The sequence below is a fragment of the Tamandua tetradactyla genome, chromosome 2 (genome assembly GCF_023851605.1).
Source record: "Tamandua tetradactyla isolate mTamTet1 chromosome 2, mTamTet1.pri, whole genome shotgun sequence".
Lineage (NCBI taxonomy): Eukaryota > Metazoa > Chordata > Mammalia > Pilosa > Myrmecophagidae > Tamandua > Tamandua tetradactyla.
This window is the reverse complement of record NC_135328.1, coordinates 202,632,946-202,655,557: the sequence shown is the minus strand read 5'-3', so window position 1 is coordinate 202,655,557 and position 22,612 is coordinate 202,632,946.

Sequence of the window (22,612 nt, the reverse complement as noted above, 5' to 3'; positions counted from 1 at the left end):
CAAAAGATCCATACAGGGACATTCATGGCAGCATTATTTATAATAGCCAAAATGTGAAAACAACCTAAATGTCCATCACCTGATGAATGGCCAAACAAAGTGTGTTATAGTCACACCAAGGAGTACTATACAACCATCAAAAATGAATGGATTCCTGATGCATACAACAATATGGATGGATCTCAAAAATATTATGCTAAGTGAAAGGAGCAAGGTGCAAAGGACCAAATTTTGTAGGATTTGTGTGAAATATCCAGAAAAGGCAAATCTAGAGATAAAAAGTAGATTAGTAGTTGCCTGGGGCTGGGGGTTAGAATGCAGACTGATTGCAGATGAACACAAGAGATCTATTTGGGGCTGATAAAGATGTTCTATAATTAGAATGGTGATGGTTGCACAACTCTGTAAATATACTAAAAATCATTGAATTGTACAATCAAAGAGGGTGAATTTTATGGTATGTAAATTATACCTCAATAAAGCTCTTTTTAAAAAAAAGAAAAGAATTCTCTCCACTTTTGTGAGAGGCACCATCATTGTCCCATTTCACACTGAGTAAACCTCAGAAAATGAAGCCACTTGCCCAAGACTCCTCAGCTAGGAAATGGAGGAACTAGGTTTTGAACGTGCAAAGTTGTGATCCTGGCCGCTAGGCTCTCCGTTTCCTGGGGGTTGCTTGGGCAGTGCCCTCCATCTTTCTGGGGTACTTAACTCAGACATTTGGCCATGTTTTCAAGCTGCAGCAACTGCTTCTTAGATGGCAAGGGTTGGGGGAGAGGACAAAGGTCCTGAGGCAGATTTGGGAAGCTGAGAAAGCCTTCTTCATGAGAAATCTCAGGCTGCAGCTGGGTCAGGGTCAGCTATGCAACCCCCAGGCTTTGACACCCACTCCCCAACCCTGCCTCCCTCCCAGGGGAGAGAGGAACTTGGCTCCAAAGCTGAGGACAGAATTTGAGCCAGAGGCCCGACCTGACCCCCACCCTAGAATCTGCTGGATCTAGGGCCATGAGCAGGGAGGGGCTGACCCCAAATCAAACTAACAAACAGAAAGCCAACTGCCTCACTCAGCCTTGTTACTTCTTAATCATACCACAAGACAGCTTCAAGTTGAAAGCCCTGGAATCTGACTCTCTAAAACCTGGTTCAAGCCTCGTTTTTTCCCTCTCTACGTTCAGGAGCCTTGCGCAACTCATTTACCTTCTCTAAGCCTCAGTTTCCTTATCTATGAAATGGAGACAATGATACCCCCTTCAGAGAGTAGGGACAATGAATAGAAGTACGAGGGGTTAAATTCACTTCATTCAAGAACACTTATATGTCTTATTGTTGTTAACAGGCATTAATAATTCTGCCACTTGAAACAAAGTTTAAAAAGAGTAATACAAATGGTTAATAGAGCCAGCATTATGAGCACTGATTTTGTGCTGTTTCAACTGCTGTACATGCATTAACTCATTAATCTTTATAACAATCCTCTGAAGTAGATATTATCACAGGCTCCCCCCCCACCACCACCACCAATTTACAGATGAGGAAATTGAGGCTCATAGAGGTTTAGTACTTTGCTCAAGGCCACACAGCCTGGAAGGGACAAGGTGGCTGTGGGGAAAGTAAAATGGTTTACTTTTCACCATTTGGAATGGTGAACTCAAGAAGACCCCGGTCTGGTTTACTTAAGTCCTGGTGTGTAAGGATGAGGAAAGGCGGTAGTCAGTTAAGATGACAGGTGATTGATCCAAAGCAATTGGCCAAATGTATTAATTTATTAGCACTTCCCTATGTGATATCATCATCCTGCAATGAGATCGCGTACACCATCATCATGGAAGTGCAGGAGTCACCATGACAATTGCATTTATGCTTTTGCCTCTAATTGTAAATTATTAAAAGCATTTCAATTTAATGTTTTAAATAGGTAATACTTTCACCTGGTCCAGAATTAATAAAAGCATGTGGTGAAAAGCCTCCTTGCCCCCGCCCCCACTGTCTCCCAACCCACCAGTCCCCTCCTTAGCCAGCCAGTGTTGCCAGTTTTTGTGGGGAGGGGAAGAACTGATACCTTTTGAAATTAGAAAGGGTGTGTTTGATTTGCTCTGAAGTCCCCAGGCACAGAACCCACCTTACTCTGGGTGCTTTCTTCAAGTCTGCCTCTGCCTGGTTTCCTGTACCCTTTGATGCACCACTGCTCCTTTCCGGTGATAGTAGGCCCCTTAGGGAGATGGTTGGTCCCTTCTCCTTCTGAACTTTCCCATGTCACCCCCTCCAAGCACTGCTGTGCTCCTGACCACACTTCCTTCCACCTCCAGAGCCAGCCAGTTCCTCACCCCCCAGAGCCTGTAAATGCCAGAGAATATCTTGCCATCTCATCATCTCATCGTCTCTTCACGGCTGATGGGTTGGCGGTGAATCCAGAGGTCACACCTGGATGGCCTCAGGCCAAATCTAGCCCAGGAGATTTTTTTTTTTCCTATGTCTACCCAGTGATTTCAAAATTGGAAAACTTCACCCAATAGTCTGAATTTCCAGCTTCACTTGGAATATTGGAAGATCCAGCCATGCTGAATTTACATGCATGCAGAGTGAAACCAGCTGGGGCCGAGCAGCAGTTGCTCCCTTTACAGGGGGCCATCGCTCTCTGTGTTGTCATGGTCTCCACCATTCCCTGCTGGTTAATGTGGGAGGCAGATTAATGGTCCCCAAAGGCTGTCCACATCCCAATCCCTGGAACCTGTGAACATGCTATGTTAGGTGTAATTAGGTGAAATTAGGGTTACTAATCAGTTGACCTTGAGATAGCTGGAGTACCCTGGAATAGCTGGGTGGGTCCAGTGTAATTACAAGTGTCCTTAAAAGTGGAAAAGGAAAGCAGAAGAAAGGAGTTCAGAGGTGTGATTATAGGTCAGAATGATGCCACATTCGAAGGCCTCAATCTCCCACTGCTGGCTTTGAAGCTGGAGGAAGGGGGCATGAGCCAAGGAATGCGGGTGGCCTCTAGAAGCTGGAAAAGTCAGGGAAACGGATTCTCCCCTAGGGCCTCCAGAAGGAACACAGTCCTGCCAGCACCCTGATTTTAGTTGGTGAGCCCTGTGTCAGCCTTCTAACCTACAGAACTATACGATAATAAATGTGTGTTGTTTTAAACGACTAGGCTTGTGGTGACTTGTTACAGCAGCAACAGAAAACAAATAGTTTTTCATGGGACCTCTTAGGTCTGCTGGGGGTGGGGTGGGGCACAGCTGGTGAAAGCCATTATAAATAGGGAAGACACACAGTAGAAAATGCTCACTAATGGCACCTATTCGTTGTAACGAATGACTTTATGAAGTGGGTTCCAGGCAGAGTGGAGAAGAAGGGTGAGTCATGCTTAGGATTTCCCCCCACCCCCGCTCTTCTAACACCCTTCTCCCAGGTTCCATTCACAGGGCTCAGATGTTAGCCGAGAGAGCTGGGGCTAAGATGCCAGGCCTTGGAGGTTACACGTGGTAATTGCTCAGAAAGCTGGTGAATCTCAGCAGTCAGTGAAAGAATCCAACCTGTGAATGAGAACAGGTCCAGGCCCCAGGCTGGGATACAGGACCATTGTGGTTAAAGATGGGAAGATGGGGAGCAGGGCCTGAAACGGGGGACAAGGCCCCACCGAGCTGTGCCTACCTAAATGGGGCCGGACAGGATCGGACAAGAAGCTTATTCCAGGCGGTTCTGGCTGGCAGTCTAGGATAACTGAAGGGACTACCCCCAAGTATGCCTCTGGACCACGAAGGAACCTGGCCAGTCTCAGACTCAACTCTGCTCCCATTATAATCTGTGATCTGCTAACTTGTTGGGAAAGAGCTGATAAAATAATTTATCCTGAGGAGTTAATGACTGATAGTGGCTTCCTATGTCAGACGTCTCAAGGATATGCATGTCTACCAGTGCATATCACTTTAACCTTAAAATATGATGTCGCATTTCAGGCAGCAGCGCCTGTGGAGGAAAACCTCACTGCCAAGGACACAGGACACCACTGAGTTATGTACCTCACCTGCTCACAGGGCCCTTAAATGTTCTTACACTCACCCAGGCTTTCACTACAGACCTTCCATTTATTTTCTTTGTGGCCTGGACGAGTTTATTTGTTTATTATTATTATTTTAGCAAACTTATATATAACACTTCCCATGTGACAGGCACGGTGTTTTACAAATAACTTATTTAATAATCATAACTTCTGACGGAGGTACTCTCTCTTCATCCTATAAATGAGGAAACTGAGGCACAGAGAAGTTAAGTAATTTGCCTAATATCACACAGCTGGTAAGTGGTTGCACTTTCAGAGCCTCAGCTTTCTCCGCTGACTAAATCGGGGTGGCACTATTGACATTTTGGTCCAGATAATTCTTTGTTGGGATGCTGTACTGTGTATCCCTGGCCTCCAGCCAATAGAAGCCAGCATCAAACCCTCTCTTAGCAGTGACTAATAAAAAAATGTCTCCAGCCATTGCCAAATGCCCCCTGGGGCAAAATCCACCTGGCTGAGAACCACTGCCTAACAGGATCGTGAGAAGATTAAATGATATAATGCAGGATAAATCCCTCCACACGTTCCTCTTCCCTTCTGTACTTACACTCAATGAGTTCTGACTCCTCAGAATTCTGTCACTCTTTCTGTTCCTCTACTATGTTTGAAAATGTGTTTGCCTGAATGTCGACTGGGTGCTCAGACAGCTTCTAGCAAACACGAAGCCGGCTCCAAGGAGTCAGACCTGCCTGCTAGTCCATCACTTCCCCTGACATGTTCTGTGACCTTGGCTGAACTCCTTTGCCTCCCTGAGCCTCAGTTTCCCCATGTGTACCATGAAGGGGTTGATCTAGAAGCTTTCCAAAAGATCTTCCCACTGCAGAAATCAGTGACCGGGTGATTCATACCAAATACAAACAAATTCCCCTCACAGAGTCCAAATTCTTCCAGAGACTTAGTCATTCCAGGGTTTGAACTTTCTTGCAAAAATCATTTAAAAAATTCTCCCAGCTTGAAAAAAAAAAAAAAAGCTATTAAAAGAAAGTAAGAGTTTCAAAACCAAATCCTAAGCAAACAACCCTGAAAACAATACACACATACGCACACAGCACCCAAGGTAACTCCGAGAACAGGATATGAAACCTTGCAGGCTGGCACTGAGAAATGATTCACAGGCCTTTCGAGATGCTTCTATTTCAAGGTCTGAGCCGCCCACTGGATCTGATGGCTCCAAAACCAAAATAAACCTCAAAGAAGCTGCTGTCTCTTATCTAAACTCAGAGTTAGCCAAGCCAGCATCCTCAGGTCTTCTGGAGGACTCCTGCCAGAAGAAAAAGTTGAGTCCTGTGGATTCCCTTTATGTTCTATTTCAAGTCTCAGGCTGCTGACCTGTTCAAAGAAAATCTTTTGCATCCACCTCTGGTTGGCTGACCCGAGTTTTAAAGCAACACAGTCTGGTAAGATATTGGCTGTGAGTTCCTCAGTTTAGTCTCTGACCTTCTAAATTCTGGGCTGGTTGTTGCCTGAGCTATCTCCAGCTAATCAGTCTTGCCTAGCTTGGGTGTACATATATCAAATATTACACTTACCCCAGGCCAAGAAATGTGAATTTTAGCACATCATTTAAAATGTCATCCTCTTATGTCAAATAGAAATATAGAAGCAATTATTCAGTCAATAGTAAGTTTATTGAGCACTTACTATATGTTAAGGGCTGAGATATCGCCCCTGCCCTCAAGGAACCAAGTTGAATTGGAAAAGCAAATAAAGTAAAACTAATTTTTTAAATGTAACTATTCCCTATAGGAAGTGCCCTGCATGAAAAGTAATACCAACGTTGGAACAATATTTAAAGAAACACAAACACTTGTGATATAGTTTAGATACATTCTCATCAGTGCATAACCTTGATTTTTTTGTTTAAGTGATTTAGGAAATATTTTTCTCTCATACTTCAGGTTGTTCCCTCCCAAAGCCCAGCAAATTGCAGAAAGGGTCGCCATCTGGTCCAAGCCTACTTTTCTTATCACCAAATTCCTCACACTGATCTTTTGTCCATAGCACCAGGGTTACCCGGGGCTCTTCCCCTCTTTTCTTCTTATCTATCTTCCAGGGTCTGATTCAAAGCCCACTTCCTCCAGGAAGCACTTGCAGACCTAGCTGGCCACGTCCTCACTATTCTCTAAACTCACAGAGCTCGTGTTCTTTACTTGGCCTTGAATCTGCTCTGCCTTGTGGCTTCACTAGGATTTCTGTCTGAAAAAATTTTTTTTGGCTTTTAAAAAGGGAATTTATTAAGTTACAAGTTTACAGTTCTAAGACCTTAAAAATATCCAAACTTAGGCATCCAGAAAAAGATACCTTGACTCAAGAAAGCCAATGTCTGTCACCTGGGAAGGCATGTGGCTGCCATCTGCTGGTCCTTGTTCCTGGTTCCGTGGCTTCCAGCTTCTGATGCCAGTGGTTTCCACTGTAAGCAACGGTGGGCCTTCACTTAGGTCCTCCAGGACACAACTCTGGGTTCTGGCTTGCTTAGCATCTCACGGGACGGCACATGGCGACATCTGCTGGGCTCTGCATCTCCAAACGTCCCTGTCTGTGCTGGCTCTGCAGCAACTCCAAAACTCCCCCCACTTTATAAAAAAATATTTTTATTGAGAAACATCCACACACATACAGCCTAATCAATTATGCAATCAATGGCTCACAGTTTCATCACACAGTTGTGTATTCTTCATCATGATCATTTTGAGAACATCTGCATCATTCCAGAAAAAGAAATAAAAAGAAAAAAAAACTCATACATCCCATACTCCTTACCCCTCCCTCTCATTGACCCACAGTATTTCTTTTTTTTTTTTTCAAGGAAGATTTTTTTGAATCGGGGTTAGGGGTTGGGGAGCAGGAAGATAATTCTGGCCAAGAAATTCAGGGCTTAGCTTAAGAGAAAGCTGTGACTCTGAGGCCCAACAGACCTGGCTTTGGTACCTACCTGTTCTATGGCCTTAAGTAGTTGACTTTGCTCCTCTGAGCTGCCTCAGTTTCCTCTTTGTAAAACAGAGTCACGGTAATAGCTGACATCTACAGAGTGCCAGAAAGTGTGCTAAGCCTGGTACATGCAGCCTGTATAAGACTTGGCCTGGATCATAGGCCAAAAAGAACTATTAAAAAGAAACTAGATTTGGAGTTTCCAATCTAATCTTGCCACGTATGAAGAAATCTTCACCTGGCATTGCTTTGCTTGGAGTCTGACAATGTAATTCATGAAAAGAGCTTAGAATGTTGGAGGCAGATGGAACCAGATTCAGATCCTGGCTCTGGCGTTTACCATTTGGGCAAACTGTGTGATTTGTCTCACCCACTCTGAGCCTCAGTTTCATTGTCTGTAAAATGGGGATGGGAATGGTCCCTGCTTCATAATCTTGTTGTGATGTTTAATTAAATAAGAGAATGCCTACAATTGTGAATGATGATATGAAAGGTAGAGCAGTTCCCGCACATAGGCACATAGTAGGTCATCAGTGAGAGGAAGTAGCTGCTGCTACTGAAGATAGATGATGGTTTAGAAGGGGACAATCCAGCAAGCAAGTGAGAAGAGGACTGCAACAGCTGGTGGCTGATTTTCCCAGAGGAGGAACAACGGACAGAGCGAGGGCCTCTCTGGCAGCTGCTTCCTGGGGTTGTGATGTCACCAGCCCATCCAGGAGGCCACAGTACCAGTGCCTCTGTCACTGCCTCCCAGCTGGCCGGCTCCGCTTCCTGCGCCCTGAGCCTGCCCTTGCCTTCTTTCTCATGACCCTCATGAGGCAGCTGGATTGCAGCTCAAGGAACAACTGTCATCTGCAAGTTGGGGGAGCAGGGGCCCCTCACCACTTCCCAGGCCTCCTGCACCTTGGTAGAACACAGACTCCTGGAACTGTGAGGCTGGGAGGGGCCCTAAAGAGAGTCTGGTCCAGTGGTTTTCAAACTGGGTTCCTCTGAGTCCGGAGGTTCCATGGAACTGCCTCAAGGACCACCAAGGGTAGAGAGGGTGAAGCACAGTGGAAACAAGAGAGGCCCAAAGCAGCTGAATTTTAATGCCACTCCCACCACTCTCATCAGAGCAGCCCCATTTTTCTTTATATATTGGGTCTTCATATAAGATTTAATTTGGGAAAAAAAGATCCTGTGACTAAAAAAAGTTCAAAACTACCTCTGATCTTTTATATGTGAGTTATATTTCAGCTTTAAAAAAAAATCTTCTAATCTATTCCACCCCTTTCATTTTCTAGATGGGAGGCTGAGGCCAGGTGAAGGGAAGTGGCTCATTCATGGTTATCCGATGACTCAGTGATAGAATGGGGAACCAAGCCTCCAGCTACAAGCCAGATGCTGTGTCTACACTCTGTGGCACCAGGACTGGGGTGGGTGCAGACAACTGATTCCCACACCTGACAGTCACCACCCCCTGCCCGTCCCTCCCTGGGCCACAGCTCAGATGCAAAATGGTGGCTAACTCCGTGACAAAGAAGGTCAAGAGAAATGGTTCCCCTGCAGCTAAATGGCAAATCGCCCCCCTTCTCTGAGCCTCTGTTACCTTTCTTTGTAAAAAAGAGATACTGGTGCCTACAGAGGGCTATTGGGAGGATGTAATTTATTAGTTGTTCTTTCAGCAAATATTTTGTAAGTGCCTCCTGTGTGCCAGGCATTGTGCTCAGCTTTGGGAATTGAGGAGTGTCCAGGAGAACAGGGCTCCAGCGCTCCTGCAGCTGACATTTTTATAGGAAAGGCAGACAAAAACAAGTAAACAAATACGTCAATGAGAAAATACTGGAGAAAGAAATGTTCTATGATGAAAATAGAAAGAGTGATGAGATAGAGACAGAATGAGATTCTGCTTAGATCTGGAGTTAGGAGACAATCCTCTAAAGAGGCAATATTTGAATGGAGACCTCAATTCATATTAATACTAGGTGAGGGTGCTTTGCACATGCTGAAAAGTGATATCTGAAGGATAAAACCAGTTACCATGAGTATCCATTTGTGTTAAAATTGAATTATTGTTATAATGGAACTTAGACATGGAATGTGTGCGTACTGCATGTTGGCTCGTTTCTCCACTTGTGTTCGAGGATGGTACTAACTGGTGATATATTTTGTACACCCCACAATGTGTCTTGTCTTCTCTAAGCAATCAGCTGCATTACTTCATCACAGCAATCCTGTGAAGTAGGCACTATTATTTTCTCCATTTCACACAAGAAAATTGAGGCTCAGAGAGGGGAAATGACTGCCTGAGGTCACACAGCTAGAAAGTTGCAGAGCTGGAACAAGAATATGGTGGATCCAGGCCCCATGGTTTTAACCACTCTGCCTAGTCCACTGTCAGCGCATAGTGGGTGCTTAGTGAAATGACGTCAGCACGTATTTGAGGCGAGAGGGCTCTGACTAGCTGCCTAGGGCACTCCAGATCCTTGGCACAAGTGCCCCCTGAACGGCACATGAAATCTTGTGCTCAATTTCCCTGCCTTCCTCCCCACGATAAATCCCTGATATCCGGGGGAACAGAGTCTGTCGAAAATGTGCTGACAGGAGACCTGATAGCATCTGCGATCATCTATGTGGATTGTGAAACCTAGGCCAGTTCTGAGACTATGACTCACAAATTTTGCGTCAAGGAGGAAATGAAATTACAAACAAGGAATAATTAGGAGCATCGCTTCATGGAGTGTCCTTCCCCCGCGTGTCACCCCAAGCCCCTGACCCTACAGTTTAGTCACGGCAGGCGTCTGGAATACAGATGGGAGATTTGCACTGTCACCCCCACACCAGAGCCGCCCTCCCCGCCCCCTCCCTGGGCCAATTCCCTTTCCCACCTCCAGCTCAAGGCACTCTCCTCCCAGGTCCTCTCTCTGCTCAGCTGCCTCCTGATCTTCCTGTAGTGTCTTAAGGTGAAAGGTTCAAATCCAGGCTTGGCCACTTATCTGAGTGCCCAGGTGAATGCAAGTTTCTGAGCCTCGATATCCTGATTCCAGGGCTAATAAGGGTTCCAGATGCCTATCTCCGAGGGCTGTTGCACAGAACGCTGCATCCTTGTCTGTTGTATTCACTGCAGTATCCCCAGGGCCTAGAATGGTGCTTGGCATGTAGTAGACCCTTAATAAATAACTGCCAAATGCATGAATGAAAACTCTAGTATAACACCTGCCACATAGTAGGTGCTCAGTCCCTGGTAACTGTCACTATTATTACTAATTCCTGAAAGAGAATCTTCTTACCAGTTGACCTCAGGATTCCAGCTGCTTAGCCCTTTATCTCACCTCTCTCAGGATCAGTGACTATGCTGGCTTCTGGTTTATTGGTTGGTCTTGGATGGATTTACTAGTGTGAATCAGAGCCCCAGAGCTTGAACACCTTGGCTAGTGGAAGCGAGTTGGGCAGACAAAGTTGTGCAAAGTTCAGAAGGAGTTTGGGGCATCAGGGCCTCACTGAGGCAGGCCGCTCTGCAAAGACTCCTCTCCCAGGCCTCTTCTTCCAACCGGGGTCTCACTCCATACCTGCTAAGACATACCCAAGATGGTAAGGACAGACAGAGAATACCTTGATAAAAATAGAGGCACTAGCTCCCTGCATCAGTCAGCATTCTAGCAGGAATCAGATGGCTCACTCAAAGAGGCAACTGGAAAGAGGATTTAATGAAGGGATTTCAACTATACAGGGCTTGGCAGGGTGAAGAGATGGAGGGGCAACCAGGGGCTAGCAACAGCAGGAAGCGTAGGCTGCCATTATTCTGAAGGGGTGGTGAAAGCTGCGGCTGCAGGAGAGGCTGACGGGTAAAAGCTGTAGTCTTCAGTAGGGAACACAACATGGTCAACGCAGCCTGGCAGGGAGGACGGAGCCAGGGCAACAGTATACCCTGGCTCCTCTCTCTGTCTTTCAACATCGGTCATTTGCCGGTGCTCCCCATTGGCCAAACCGGAATGGAAGCCAGAGGGTAAAGAAGCCCAGGGTGGGGAAGGGAGGAGAGTGGACCCGCAGGGGCAAATGGAGAGTACGTGCACACTTGATTCGTCTCGCAGCATCTCTACCCGGGGAAAGGCTTCGCATGCATTATTATATTATTACGCGTGACTCTCACTGCGTTCTGGGAGGCGAAGAAACCAAGGCTCAGAGAGGTGAAGTCACTTGCCCCAGGTCACACAGGTCTTCTCATCCCCAGATCCATGCTCTTCCCACACATCCCACATCCATGACTTTCTGGCTGCAATCTCTCTTGACTGGGCAAAGCTAAAGCTCAAATGGGAGGAAAATTCAGGAAATAGGATTGACTGACAGCGAAAAGATGTGAAGCATCTTTTACAAGCAGCCTCCTTAGTGCGTATCGAACCACTCCAGAGACCATCACTGTGGATAAAGCTGATTCAGCAGCTATGAAAATGACAAGGCAAGGGGAGCAGAGTCTGGGTTTGGGAGGGGGCATTGCCCCCATAGAGATCAATGAGTAGTTAGGTATTTACCACCTGGCAGACCACCTGGCAGTTCCACTTATGAGAAATACTCACTGATAGGTACAAAGAGACATATATGAAGATGATCATTGCAGCTGGAAACCAGTGCAATGCAGTGAAAAGCTGGAAACCTCTAAATGCCCATCATTCAGGGAATGACTGAAAAATGACAGTACACCTGTACTTGTAGTTGTTAAAAATAGTGAGGCAGATCTCCATGTTCTGACCTAGACGGTCTCCAAGACATTGCTAAATAAAGAACAGAAGTTGTGGAACAATATATTTCCATTTACAAGTGGAAAAAGAAAAATGTAAACTGAACCCTACATTTCTACGTTCTCTATGCACATGTGCAATGCACTGAAAAATGTATGAATGGAGAGATACCAAACTGGCTGGAAAGGGGAGTGGGATTGAAAGGACTTTTACTATTTATATGTTTGAAATTTTTACAAAAAGTATTATTCATGTATTACTTGTGTAATTAAATAGGAAAGGATTAGTTTAAAAAGAAACCCCTCTCCCCAGGACAATGACAAACCCACGTGGTAAATGCTGTGTTGGAGAAGTGCAAGGCTGGGCTGTTGTGGATGCAGAGGGCGGTGGGGGCCCTCATTCTGAATAGGCAATCCAGGAGGGCTTCCTGGAGAAGGTGATTAAAAGAGGTGTTAAAACCAGCTTGCTGGATTTTACTTACTACTTACCACTACCAGTAAGCATATCTGGAATGGATCCTGAGAATTTTCATTTCTAATAAAGTACACAGGTGTTGCTGCCACTGCTGGTTGGGCGTGGGGGTCCACTTTAAGAACCACTCCTCTAACATAACCTATCCATTCCCACCTCAAGACCTTTGCACTTGTTGTTCCTTCTCTTGGAATGTTCTCCCCCAAATCTTTGTCACCTCCTCAGAGAAGTCTTTCTTGACCACTCAGTCTAAAGTAGCCCCTTATCAGTCTCTCTTTTCTTGCCTTGTTTTAGTTTCTTTAGGGCATTGGTCACCAACAGAAATTTTCCTGTTACTTATTTGCTGACTTGTTTATTGCCTGTTTACTGCTATTAAAACGTAAGCTCAAAGAGGGCGGGCCACGGTGGCTCCGCAGGTAGAGTTCTCGCCTGCCATACTGGAGACCCAGGTTCTCTCGCCTGCCATACTGGAGACCCAGGTTCGATTCCTGGTGCCTGCCCATGCGAAACAAACAAACAAAAAACACATAAGCTCAAAGAAAGCAGGGACCTGTATCTCTAGGAGAAAGCAGGGACCTGTATCTCTGGGGGTCCAGAACAGTGATTGGTGCATAGCAGATGCTCAGCAAATATTTAGTAAATTGAAAGCTGCTGGCACTGAATTATGTATGTGTGTGATTGTTGTTGAAAGGGGAAGTTTAGGATCACATATGTCACTAGAGGAAGAGAGAGAGGAGAAAACATGGGGCTGTATGACAGAGCGAACCTGTGGTGGCTGACAACTGTGATTTATAGTACAAATATGAAAGTGTCCTTTCGTGAACTACAACAAATGTAGGTTACTATTACTAGGCATTAATAATAGAGTGGTTTATGGGGGAAAATGTACCTATTGCAAACAATGAACTATAGATAATAATATTTTAGTATTTTTTTATCAAGAACAACAAATGCACCATGCCAATGCTAAGGGTTAATAGTTGGGGGGGGCAGGATTAAAGTTGAGTTGAGTTGAGTTTTTTTCTTTAAGTAAAAAAATATTCTAAAGTTGATTGTGGTGATTATGTACAACCATGTGATGATACTGTGAACCGTTGACTGTACACTTTGGATGGATTGTATGGTATGTGAACATATTGCAATAAAACTGTTTAAAAAAACAAAAGCTTCTGGGATGGATTCCTACAATCTGGGGGAGCTGGTGGGGCTGAGTTACTTTTTTTTTTTTTTTTTTTTTTTTTTTTTTTTTTTTAAAGGAAAGACAGAGAGAAGGAAGGAAGGATAGAAGGAAGGAAGGAAGGAAGAAAGGGAAACATTTTTAAACATTTTCTTGTTTTATTGTATTCTGTTTCTCCGTTTTTGTTACATGGGCTGGGGCCGGGAATCGAACCGAGGTCCTCCGGCATAGCAGGCAAGCACTTTGCCCGCTGAGCCACCGCGGCCCGCCCTGAGTTACTTTTTGATGGTGGAACAGCTGGCGGTGGGCACCAGAAGAGAAAACAATTTGAATATTGAGCTGAGCTGTTGATGCGAATTAGAATACTCATCCTCTTTGGGGGGGAAGGGGCAGGGTGGGGTAAGAAAGAGTTTAAAATAAGTGACCTTTTTAAGCAGATGTGGGAGGAAGGAAGGGCCCGCTGACATCACAGCTGAGAGGCTCAGAGCTCTGCTGTGGCCCAGGGGCTGAGGCCACCAGAGCAGGCGCCCCCACCGCCTGAGTCACCCCCACCTGTAGTTGGGCGGCCAGGTCAGGGTGGGGGGAGAGTTGGGTGATGAGGGTGTGAGAGGTTTGTGGGGGCAAGCAGGAGATGTGATAGCTGCTGCCCAATCTGGGACGCCTCCTTTCATCTCAGCTCACCTCCAGCCGTTCACCTGCCCACTGCATTTTGGAAGTGGGGGCAAGACTTCAGTTCCTCAGTTTCCCCAACTAGGAAATGGAGGGAGAGGAAGGAAGGGTTTGACATAAAGGTCTGTGAGGGTCTAAGTCTGGTCTTCTCTGCTGGTCATAGGTGACCTCACTCCACCTGTCTGCCCCATTCACTGTGCCACATCTGCCTTGAGTTTTGGAATCAGTCCTGCCTCTGGACACAGATACACAGGGTTTTTGGGACCCTGGACAGGTGGCTTTGCTTCCAAGCCTCAGTTTGCTCAACAGTACTTCCTTCCCCTCCTCTCCTAAATAAACACTCTCCATCCTCCAGGCTCAGAGGCAAGAAGAAGGAACCAGACAGAGCTCATTCTGGATCCAGCTCTGTCCTTGGTACCTTTGGTGAATCTGCATCCTGCTGACCTCAGTTTTCCTTTCTACAGAATGGGTATAATAACCACACCTGGTGAAAAGTTAAAAAGACTCTAATTGTGAAAGTTGCTTTCCTTTGCCTTTTCTTTCTCCCCAGTTCCGGCTACCGCTATTCTGAAGCTTTTCAGAATTTCGTGAAATGAGGTATTCCACCCTTGGCCACTGCCTACCATGAATCCTTTGATCACAGTCTGGCAGAATGCTAAGGCTGTTTTACACGCCACTGACACTGCCCCAGACTCTGGCTTGGAGCTGGTGGCAGGGCAGGAAGGTTTACTGAGCACCAACCATGCACTAAGTGCAGAGGTATTATCATCCCCACCAGAAAAACAAAGCCTGGGAGGTGTCATGATTTGCAGGGCCCGGTTTACAAAGATACATGAAGACACTTTATCGTGGGGGCACTGGGGAGCCATGGTAGGTTTTAGACAGGTTGGCAACACGATCAGATTTGGGCTGAAAGCTGAGCAGGGTTGAGATAGGTGGAGAGGAAAGGTTTGATTCCTACTTGCCAGAGTGGTGAGAAGAGAAATCGCACCTAGCAAAAGGGGAAGGTGAGGTGGGCAGGGTAGATGGGGACAGAACTGATAGATGTGATCTGGAAAGAGGCATTTGAGCTGGGTTTGGATGATGAGCTTGTGTGTAAGCACATTGACTGATACAGGCTGTGTGGTCTTAAGGCAAGTTACTTTGCTACTCCTGAGTCTTAAATTCCTCATCGGTGATCACCGTTTGACCTCTTGGGGAGCTAGAAGATGAGGTAATTAAGACATGCGAAGCACTTAGGTCAGTGTGGCAAGCTCTGTGGGAAGTGAGGCTTCATCGTTAATTTTATTGTGAACCTCATTGCTCCTGGGAAGAGCCTCCCAGGTAGGCTGGGGCTTTGAACCCCAGGAGCGTTCACAAGCCCAGCTATCTGGGGGCCGGCTCTGTTGGATGACCCCACTCCGTTTCCTGGCAGGGAGGGTGGGAACAGCAGCCACCCGTGCAGGTGCCGCCTCCCAGCCCTCCCTCCCCACCCCCCCCCTCCCCAGCTCCAGCTCTCTGCCCGCCCTGGTTCTATTTCCAGCGTGGCTGCCTGAGGCCAGCGCCAGGTGTGAGCGGTGAGTCAACCCTGAGCTGAGAGGACAAGGCCGTCCCTGGGGCCTGAGGTTGTCATAGCCTCCCTCCTTTGATCTCTCTTAGTAGCCCCATGAGCATCTTGGCAAAGAGTCCCTCATAAGTCATCAGGAGAGGACATAGGGACAGAGCCCCGATAACTCCCAAATCTACCTGTGTGTTGGCTGGAGGTAGAGACAGGGACCTTGTCCTCTTCCTCTCCACTCCCAGTCTACCCAGGACAGGCCTTGGCACATAGTAGGGAGGCAATAAATGTGCACAGAATGAATGAACTTTTACATTTGTAGTACAGGACTTTGCAGAGACAGGATGTGCTGTGTGCAAGGTGCTCCAGGGTGTGGGCTCTGGAGACAGATGTACAGGGTTTACGTGACCTGGGCAGGTGACTTTGCCTCTCTGAGCCTCAGTTTGCTCATCAGTGAAATGGGAACAATAACACGTGCTTTATTAAGGACGATTGTGAGGTATAAGCGAGGAGAACTCATAAATCTATCGATGGTGCCTCCACCACCATAAGGGCATTGCTTATGTTTCATCACAAGGGTATATTACCGTGTCTGCTCCTCCTGGATGCTGAGCTGAACCTGGGCCGGGGCAGGGTCTCATACACCCAGGGCTCCACACCTGTTTGTCGAATGTACAAACAAATGAATGAATGAATGAATGACTCCATCCAAGATTGGAGCATGGGAGATTGAATGGCGGTAATTTTGACAGGTCACAGTGAGTTGAGGCTTTGAGGTAGGAAGACACTGAACTTGAGTCCTGGCCCTACCTTTACTTTGCTATGTCGCTTTGGGCAAATCACTCCTCCTCTCTGAACCTCAGTTTCTTTATCTGTAAAACGAGGGTTTTGATTGTAGGGGTGGTGGTGAGGATTAAACAAAGCATTTTGGGCAAAGTGCCCAATGCAGTTGCCTGACACATGGAGGCAGCTGAATAAACACGGAGGAGGAACGGGCTGTAACTGATCAAAAAGGATCTGCCAAAAGATCCAGGTGGAGTGGAAACATCTGGGTTGAGAATGAAGAGACCCAGGCTATGGAACTGACTTTGAAGTGACCTTGAGTGACCTTGGAGGAGCCCTTCAACCTCTCTAGGCCCAGCCTTCCACCAGTAAAATAAAGGCCTTGGACCAAATGGCCCAAGAGTCCTTCTAGCTCAGCCTCCTCCAGCTCTGAGGCCGGTGGCTGAGCCAGGCCCCCAGGAGATGACTCCTCAGTTAAGAAGTAAGACACAGATGATCCTGGGACATCCCAAAATTGTCAATCGAGTGCGCCCCGGTCCTGGCCCCAGTGAGCCACAGGGTGAGCCCGAGGCCTCTGCAAGCCAAAAAATCATGTGCCCGAGGTACTCAGCTAATGAGCAGGAGCTAGGAGTTGAACCCACGTGTGGCCAGCTCCAAGGTCAATGCTCAGGACGCTGCCCTCTCCCCAGGCTGCCCCCACACTTGGTCTGTCCTCCCGGCAGGCTGTGAAGTAGGCATCCTTCATAAATTCCTCATTTCATTAGAGCAGAAACAGGCCCGGGGAGCAGAAGGCACATGCTCAGGAGCACTCAGCTGCCAAGTAGAGGAGCCCAAACTTGAACTTATTTCTCCTGACCCCAGGCCTTTTCCACTATACCTGGGACCTCTCACAGGGAACTTTCTCTACCCAGATGTCACCACCCCTGCTCAGAGTCCTCCCACCCCAACCAATGACATCTCTCTCCAGGCCATCCTCTACCTGCACTCTTACTGAGTTTCCTAAAACAGCTCTGACCACCTTGCCCCTGTCTAATGGCATTCATTCATTCATTCATTCACACAACAAATAGTATTGAATCTCCTTACTGTGCTGTACTCTGTTCTAAGGCAACAGGGACACAGAAGGGGAAAAAACTCCCTGCCCGCATGGGGTTTACATTCCAGTCTTGTGGGGAATGAGGAAGAGACCATGAATAAATGAATGGAATATGTAAAAGAATGTCAAGGAGTTGAAATCGCTCTGAAGAAAGAGCAGGATAAGGGGATAGAGGGATGGGGGTGCTATTTGAGATGGGTGGTCAGGCAAATAAATACTTAATTACAATGCAATGTGTCAGGTGCTGTTTCAGAGTGGGGTACAAAGCTCAATGGAAGCTTGAAGAATGGGCAGCTAATTCCTTCTGGGAGGTAGCCTGGAAGACTTGAGATGGTCATCAGAGAAGGTGTCACACAGAAGCTTCCATCTGAGCTGTGTTTTGAAGGATGGATGTACCAGGTTGAGAAATGGGGGCACAGCTTATGCAAAGGCAGGGAGATAAAATGTTTGGGGGTGGGGTGGGGCAGGAGCATGAGGTGGAGAGGCAGAGCCAACACTGGACCCAAATGGTAAAGGACTATGAATGTCAAGCTCAGAAATTTGGACTTGATTCTGAAGGTGATGGATAGCCTTAGAGGGTTGTAGAGTAAGGGAGTGATACCTTTGGATGGGGTTTAGAGCCCTCACTGTGGCAGCAGGAACTGGAGGGCCCAGGCTAGGAAGTCAGGTATGGTGAGGTCCAGTTTTGGCTGGCCTTGGGAGCTGGAACTTGGAAGTTTCTGTTTGTGAAGTCCTGGGCTATGAATACCCAGAACTGGATTCAGCAACTGCAGGTAGGCAAGGGATGGGGAGCTTCCAAATTTGAGCCAGAAAGAACCAGGCAGGCCCAGGCCTGGGACTCAACTGAAAGGAGACCGGAGTTAAGTAAATTAGATTTGGAAAAGTCAGACTGAGGAATTCATTGGTAGCCTCTCAAACTACGGCCAAGCTAAGCCTCATGACTGAGCTATTTGAGTGCACACAGTTCCCACCCTAAATAGAAGCCAGCGTTCAGCTTACCATTTCTTAAGCACCTATTGGCTTCCAAGAGCTTAAGCACCTATTGGCTTCCAATGAGGGAATTGAGGCCCAAAGATGTGAAGTCACTTGCTTAAGCTTGCACATTGAGCTACAGGTGGAGTTGGGATCAGAGCCCAGGTCTGTGTGGTTCCAAGATATTCTTAATGGCTCCCATATTGCTGGTATAGACAGTAGAGGTGGGATGCCTATTTCCTTATTGATCTGTGTTGCTGGGTCTAAGACGGCTGGCTGTATGTGGGGACCTGGACCTCAGGACAACGCACAGTTCCTGTCGTGGCCTGTTTGCATGCCTATGTGTCCTCACCAGGCTTGAGGACTTTTAGAAACAGGACTGATCCCAGGGCCCAGCACAGGGTCTGGCCTATGATACAAGTTTCCTAAGCAAATGAATTGGGCCTTAGGCCTTCTCTGCTGACCAGGTCTCAAGCTGTCTAGGAGGTACAAACTATTTCACTTGGCATTTTCTGGGTACCAACTCTAGCAAGGCTGACAATGGACAGTGTCACTGTACCTGGCTGAGCTGGTTTCTTAGTCTAATTTAACACTTTCCTCAATTTTGGATTCTCTATGGTCCAGTCCCTGAGCTTAGCTGTTCCCAGACCAAATTTCTCTCTCTTGCCTTCTGAGACTCTGGAGCTCTTTGTCCTCTCTCCCCCATGTCAGCTCTCCCACCCTGGCCATCCAGGGACTTGCTTTCCAGATCACTTGGTAGCTCAGTGTCAGGTGGGCTGGACATTTTACTTCATTCTTTTCAGTGTTTGGTCATTGCTATAGCCCCAGTTCCTAGCAGAGTGTCAAACACACGGTAAGTGCTCAATAAGTAGTCAAGTGAATGAATGAATGAACAAACCTCAAGACTCAGTGGACCTGCAGCTTCACTGAACTCTCTGCTAGTAAAGCTTTGGACTGATGTGTGTATAACCTTGGCAGGCCGCTTCGCACTTCTGGGTCTTAGTTTTCCCATCTTTGAAATAAATAAGTTTGATGGAACCAGCCTGTCCACTCCAGGATCCACTGGGACATGCTGAGGCAACAGTGCGTGTTCCCACCCATGCCCCCTCTATGCATGCCAGATTTTGAAGAAACTCAAAAACTGTTGCAGAGAAAGCAAAGCCCTAAAATGGCTTGTAATTGTCACAATTATTGGCCTGGGAAATTGCTGCTCACTGTGGGCTGGGGCTTTATTCCAGAGCCACCATTCACAGAGCAAGAGTAAGACTCCCTTTTGTCCTCTTTAAGGAAGCAGATTGAACAATGTGGGGCGTGAGTGACATTATTACAGGGAACCATGGGTTCATCTCTTAATCCATTTGTCATCTATTTATGGAGCATCTTCTGAGTACCAGGCCCTGGGGCTACAGCAATGAACAAGAAGACATGCTTCTGGAACTTACATTCTAGTGAGAGAGTCAGGAAATTAAGAAACATAAGGATACCTAGCCAGCAAGAGGATTTCTGATTATGAAGGAAATCAATAGGGGCTGGGGTAGAGGGGGAAAGAGAAGGGGGATTTCCTTTGCCCCCCAGTTTGATTGAGGAACTTTATTTGAGCTAGGACTAGAGGATGAAAAGGACCTGGCCTTGCAAAAAAATAGAGGGAAAAGCACTTGGGCATAAGGAACAGAATGTGAAAAACTCTGAGTGAGGAAAGGGATAACCGTCAATCTTTTGATTTAGTCTTTTTTAAAGCAAATCAATTGAAAACTGTTATTATTCAGTTATTAGTAGTGTCAGATTAATTTCTTCTTTCAACAAGTCTTTATCAAGCCTTTACTGAGTAGCGGGCCCTGTGCTAGGCCTTAGGAAAAACAATGATAAATGAGAGTGACATTTTGTCGTACAGGTCCAGGACCTGACGCCCCACGGAGATGAGCTGGTCTGATGTTTGCAAAGGGCTCCCCAGCTTGGATCCTTTGAGAATCCAAATAAACCCAGCAGGTTCTGGCATCCCAGGCCTCCGGCCAGCCAGCAGCCTCTAGCCTGGATAGGCGACAGGCGGGCAGCTTCTCTGTTTCCTGCCTCTCCCTCCCCCACCCACCTGGGCACAGAGGGTCTTTCATCCATTGTTACTGCTTCCTGCCCATCCATCTCCAGCTGCTGGTCTGAACCCTGCAGATTTACACTGACAAGCGGATGCTTTTACCCGGACCCTCCAGGGGACTGGGGAGGGGAGTGGCCTGGGGTGTGGGATGGGAGCAGGGAGGGCTGGAGTTTAGCGACAAGGAAGAGTTTCCTGCTCTGAAGAGGTGTTAGACCGGAGGGCTGGGGAAGGGAAGCAGGCCTCTGTCCCCGGAGGCTCAGCCACGCTGGGGGAGGGAGTGATTCATGACCGCTGACCCGGGCATGGCCTCCAGTCCCCCGGGAGGGGCTGTGCATTCCCAGGCCCCATCTACGATGCCTGGAATGAGCACTGGGCTTGGAGTCAGGAGACCTGAGATGCATCATCAACCAAGGATTAGCTGAATGACTTCCGGCAAGCTTTTGTTTTTTAAGCCCCTCTGGGCCTCAGTTTCTTCATTTGATATGTAGAGCTAGTGATCCCTGCCCAGTGCAGTTGTGAAAATGAATGTGATCATGTAGGATGGGTGGTTGCAAAACTGCATTAAATGAAAAGCATTTTCTCCCCTCAGGCTCTCCTATCTAAAGTAGGGAGGTGACAGCAACGCCTACTGTCACGCCAGCTGCCCTGCCAGGTACTGGAAAATCAGGAGCACCATTACCCATTCCTGTTCTTAAGTGAGACAGACAAGCAAACAGACGCGCAGCACCCTATGGGCTGCAGTGATAGAACTGACCGGCCGAGAGTGTGGCTCTGAAGCCAGCCTGCCTCGCTTCCGATCCCAGCTCTGCCACTCTGTGGCTTTCTCTGTGCCTCCGTTTCCCAAATCTGTAAAACAGGGGCAGTAGTTTACTCATCTTGTAAGACTGTTGTATTAAGCGCTTAGGACAGGACCTGCCGTATAGTAAGTACCCTGTAAACTCGAGTTCTTATTATTACAGGTGCTGGAGAGGTAGATGTTGGGAGGGTGGCCTGAGGAGGCACTGACCTGGCCAGCGTTAGAGAAACCAGGCAGACTTTACGGGGAGCTGGGTCTTCCATGGTGAGCAGAAGGGGTCACATGAGCCAAGGCAGAGGGATGAGAAAATGAAGATTGCAAGTGAAGATTCAAATGGGGTGCAGTGGGAGATGAGGCTGGAGCTGGAACCCAGGGCCCCTGAAAGCCCTGTTGAGGTGTTAGAATTACAATCCTGTAGATGACAGAGGTTTCAGCAGGAGACAGGCGGGTCAGATTTTGATTTTTTGAAAATCACCCTGAAACTTTATGGAGGATGGATTGGAGGGAACCTGAAGGTGGCCAGGTCACCCAGGAAGCGACGGTAATTGTGTCTTGGCAATAAAAGGGGGAAGTTTCCCTGCCACTTCACGCAGTTTTGAGAATTAAATGAGAATGCATTGCCTGTCTGATGCCTTGATTTTAGATTTCTCCTAGCCTCAAAATCATAAGCCAATAAATTCCTGTTGTTTAAGCTAGTCAGAGAGAGAGAGAGAGAAAGAGAGAGTGAAAGAGAGAGGGAATACTACCCATAAGGGGCCTAGCCCAGTGCCTGGCACAGTAGGTCCTCCGATAAAGGGTAACTATAAATATAGTTAAATGTGAGGGTCTGAATTATGACAGTGCAGTAGGAATGGAGTAGAAGACTGATTTGCAAAACATTGAGAAGGTCAAATCCACAAGAATTATTGTTGACTGCAGGTAGGGGTGACAGAGCTGGGGATTTCCTTAAATATTTATGAAGCACCTACTAAGTGCAGGGCACTGTGATTTTTTTGTTTTGTTTTGTTTTAATTTCCATGTCTGTAAGCCGACTCAGAGCTTTTCGAGTCATCCGCCTGATTTTTGTTGAGCACCCCCGAAGTGCAAGGCATCTTCCTAGGTAGTGGGGCTACAAATACAGCAGACCTAGTCCCTGGCCGCTGCTGTTCGCTGTTCAGACTGGGTCGATGATGGAGGAACCAACTGCCTGCATTCGTCAGATGAGACAGGTAGGGCCTCTCTGCTGTCTCTGAGCAGATTGTCTTGGCGGTCTGCCGACTTCTCAAACCAAATAAGTCCCCAATGGGATGCCTCAGCCTCCTGCCCGCAAGTTTCCCCGC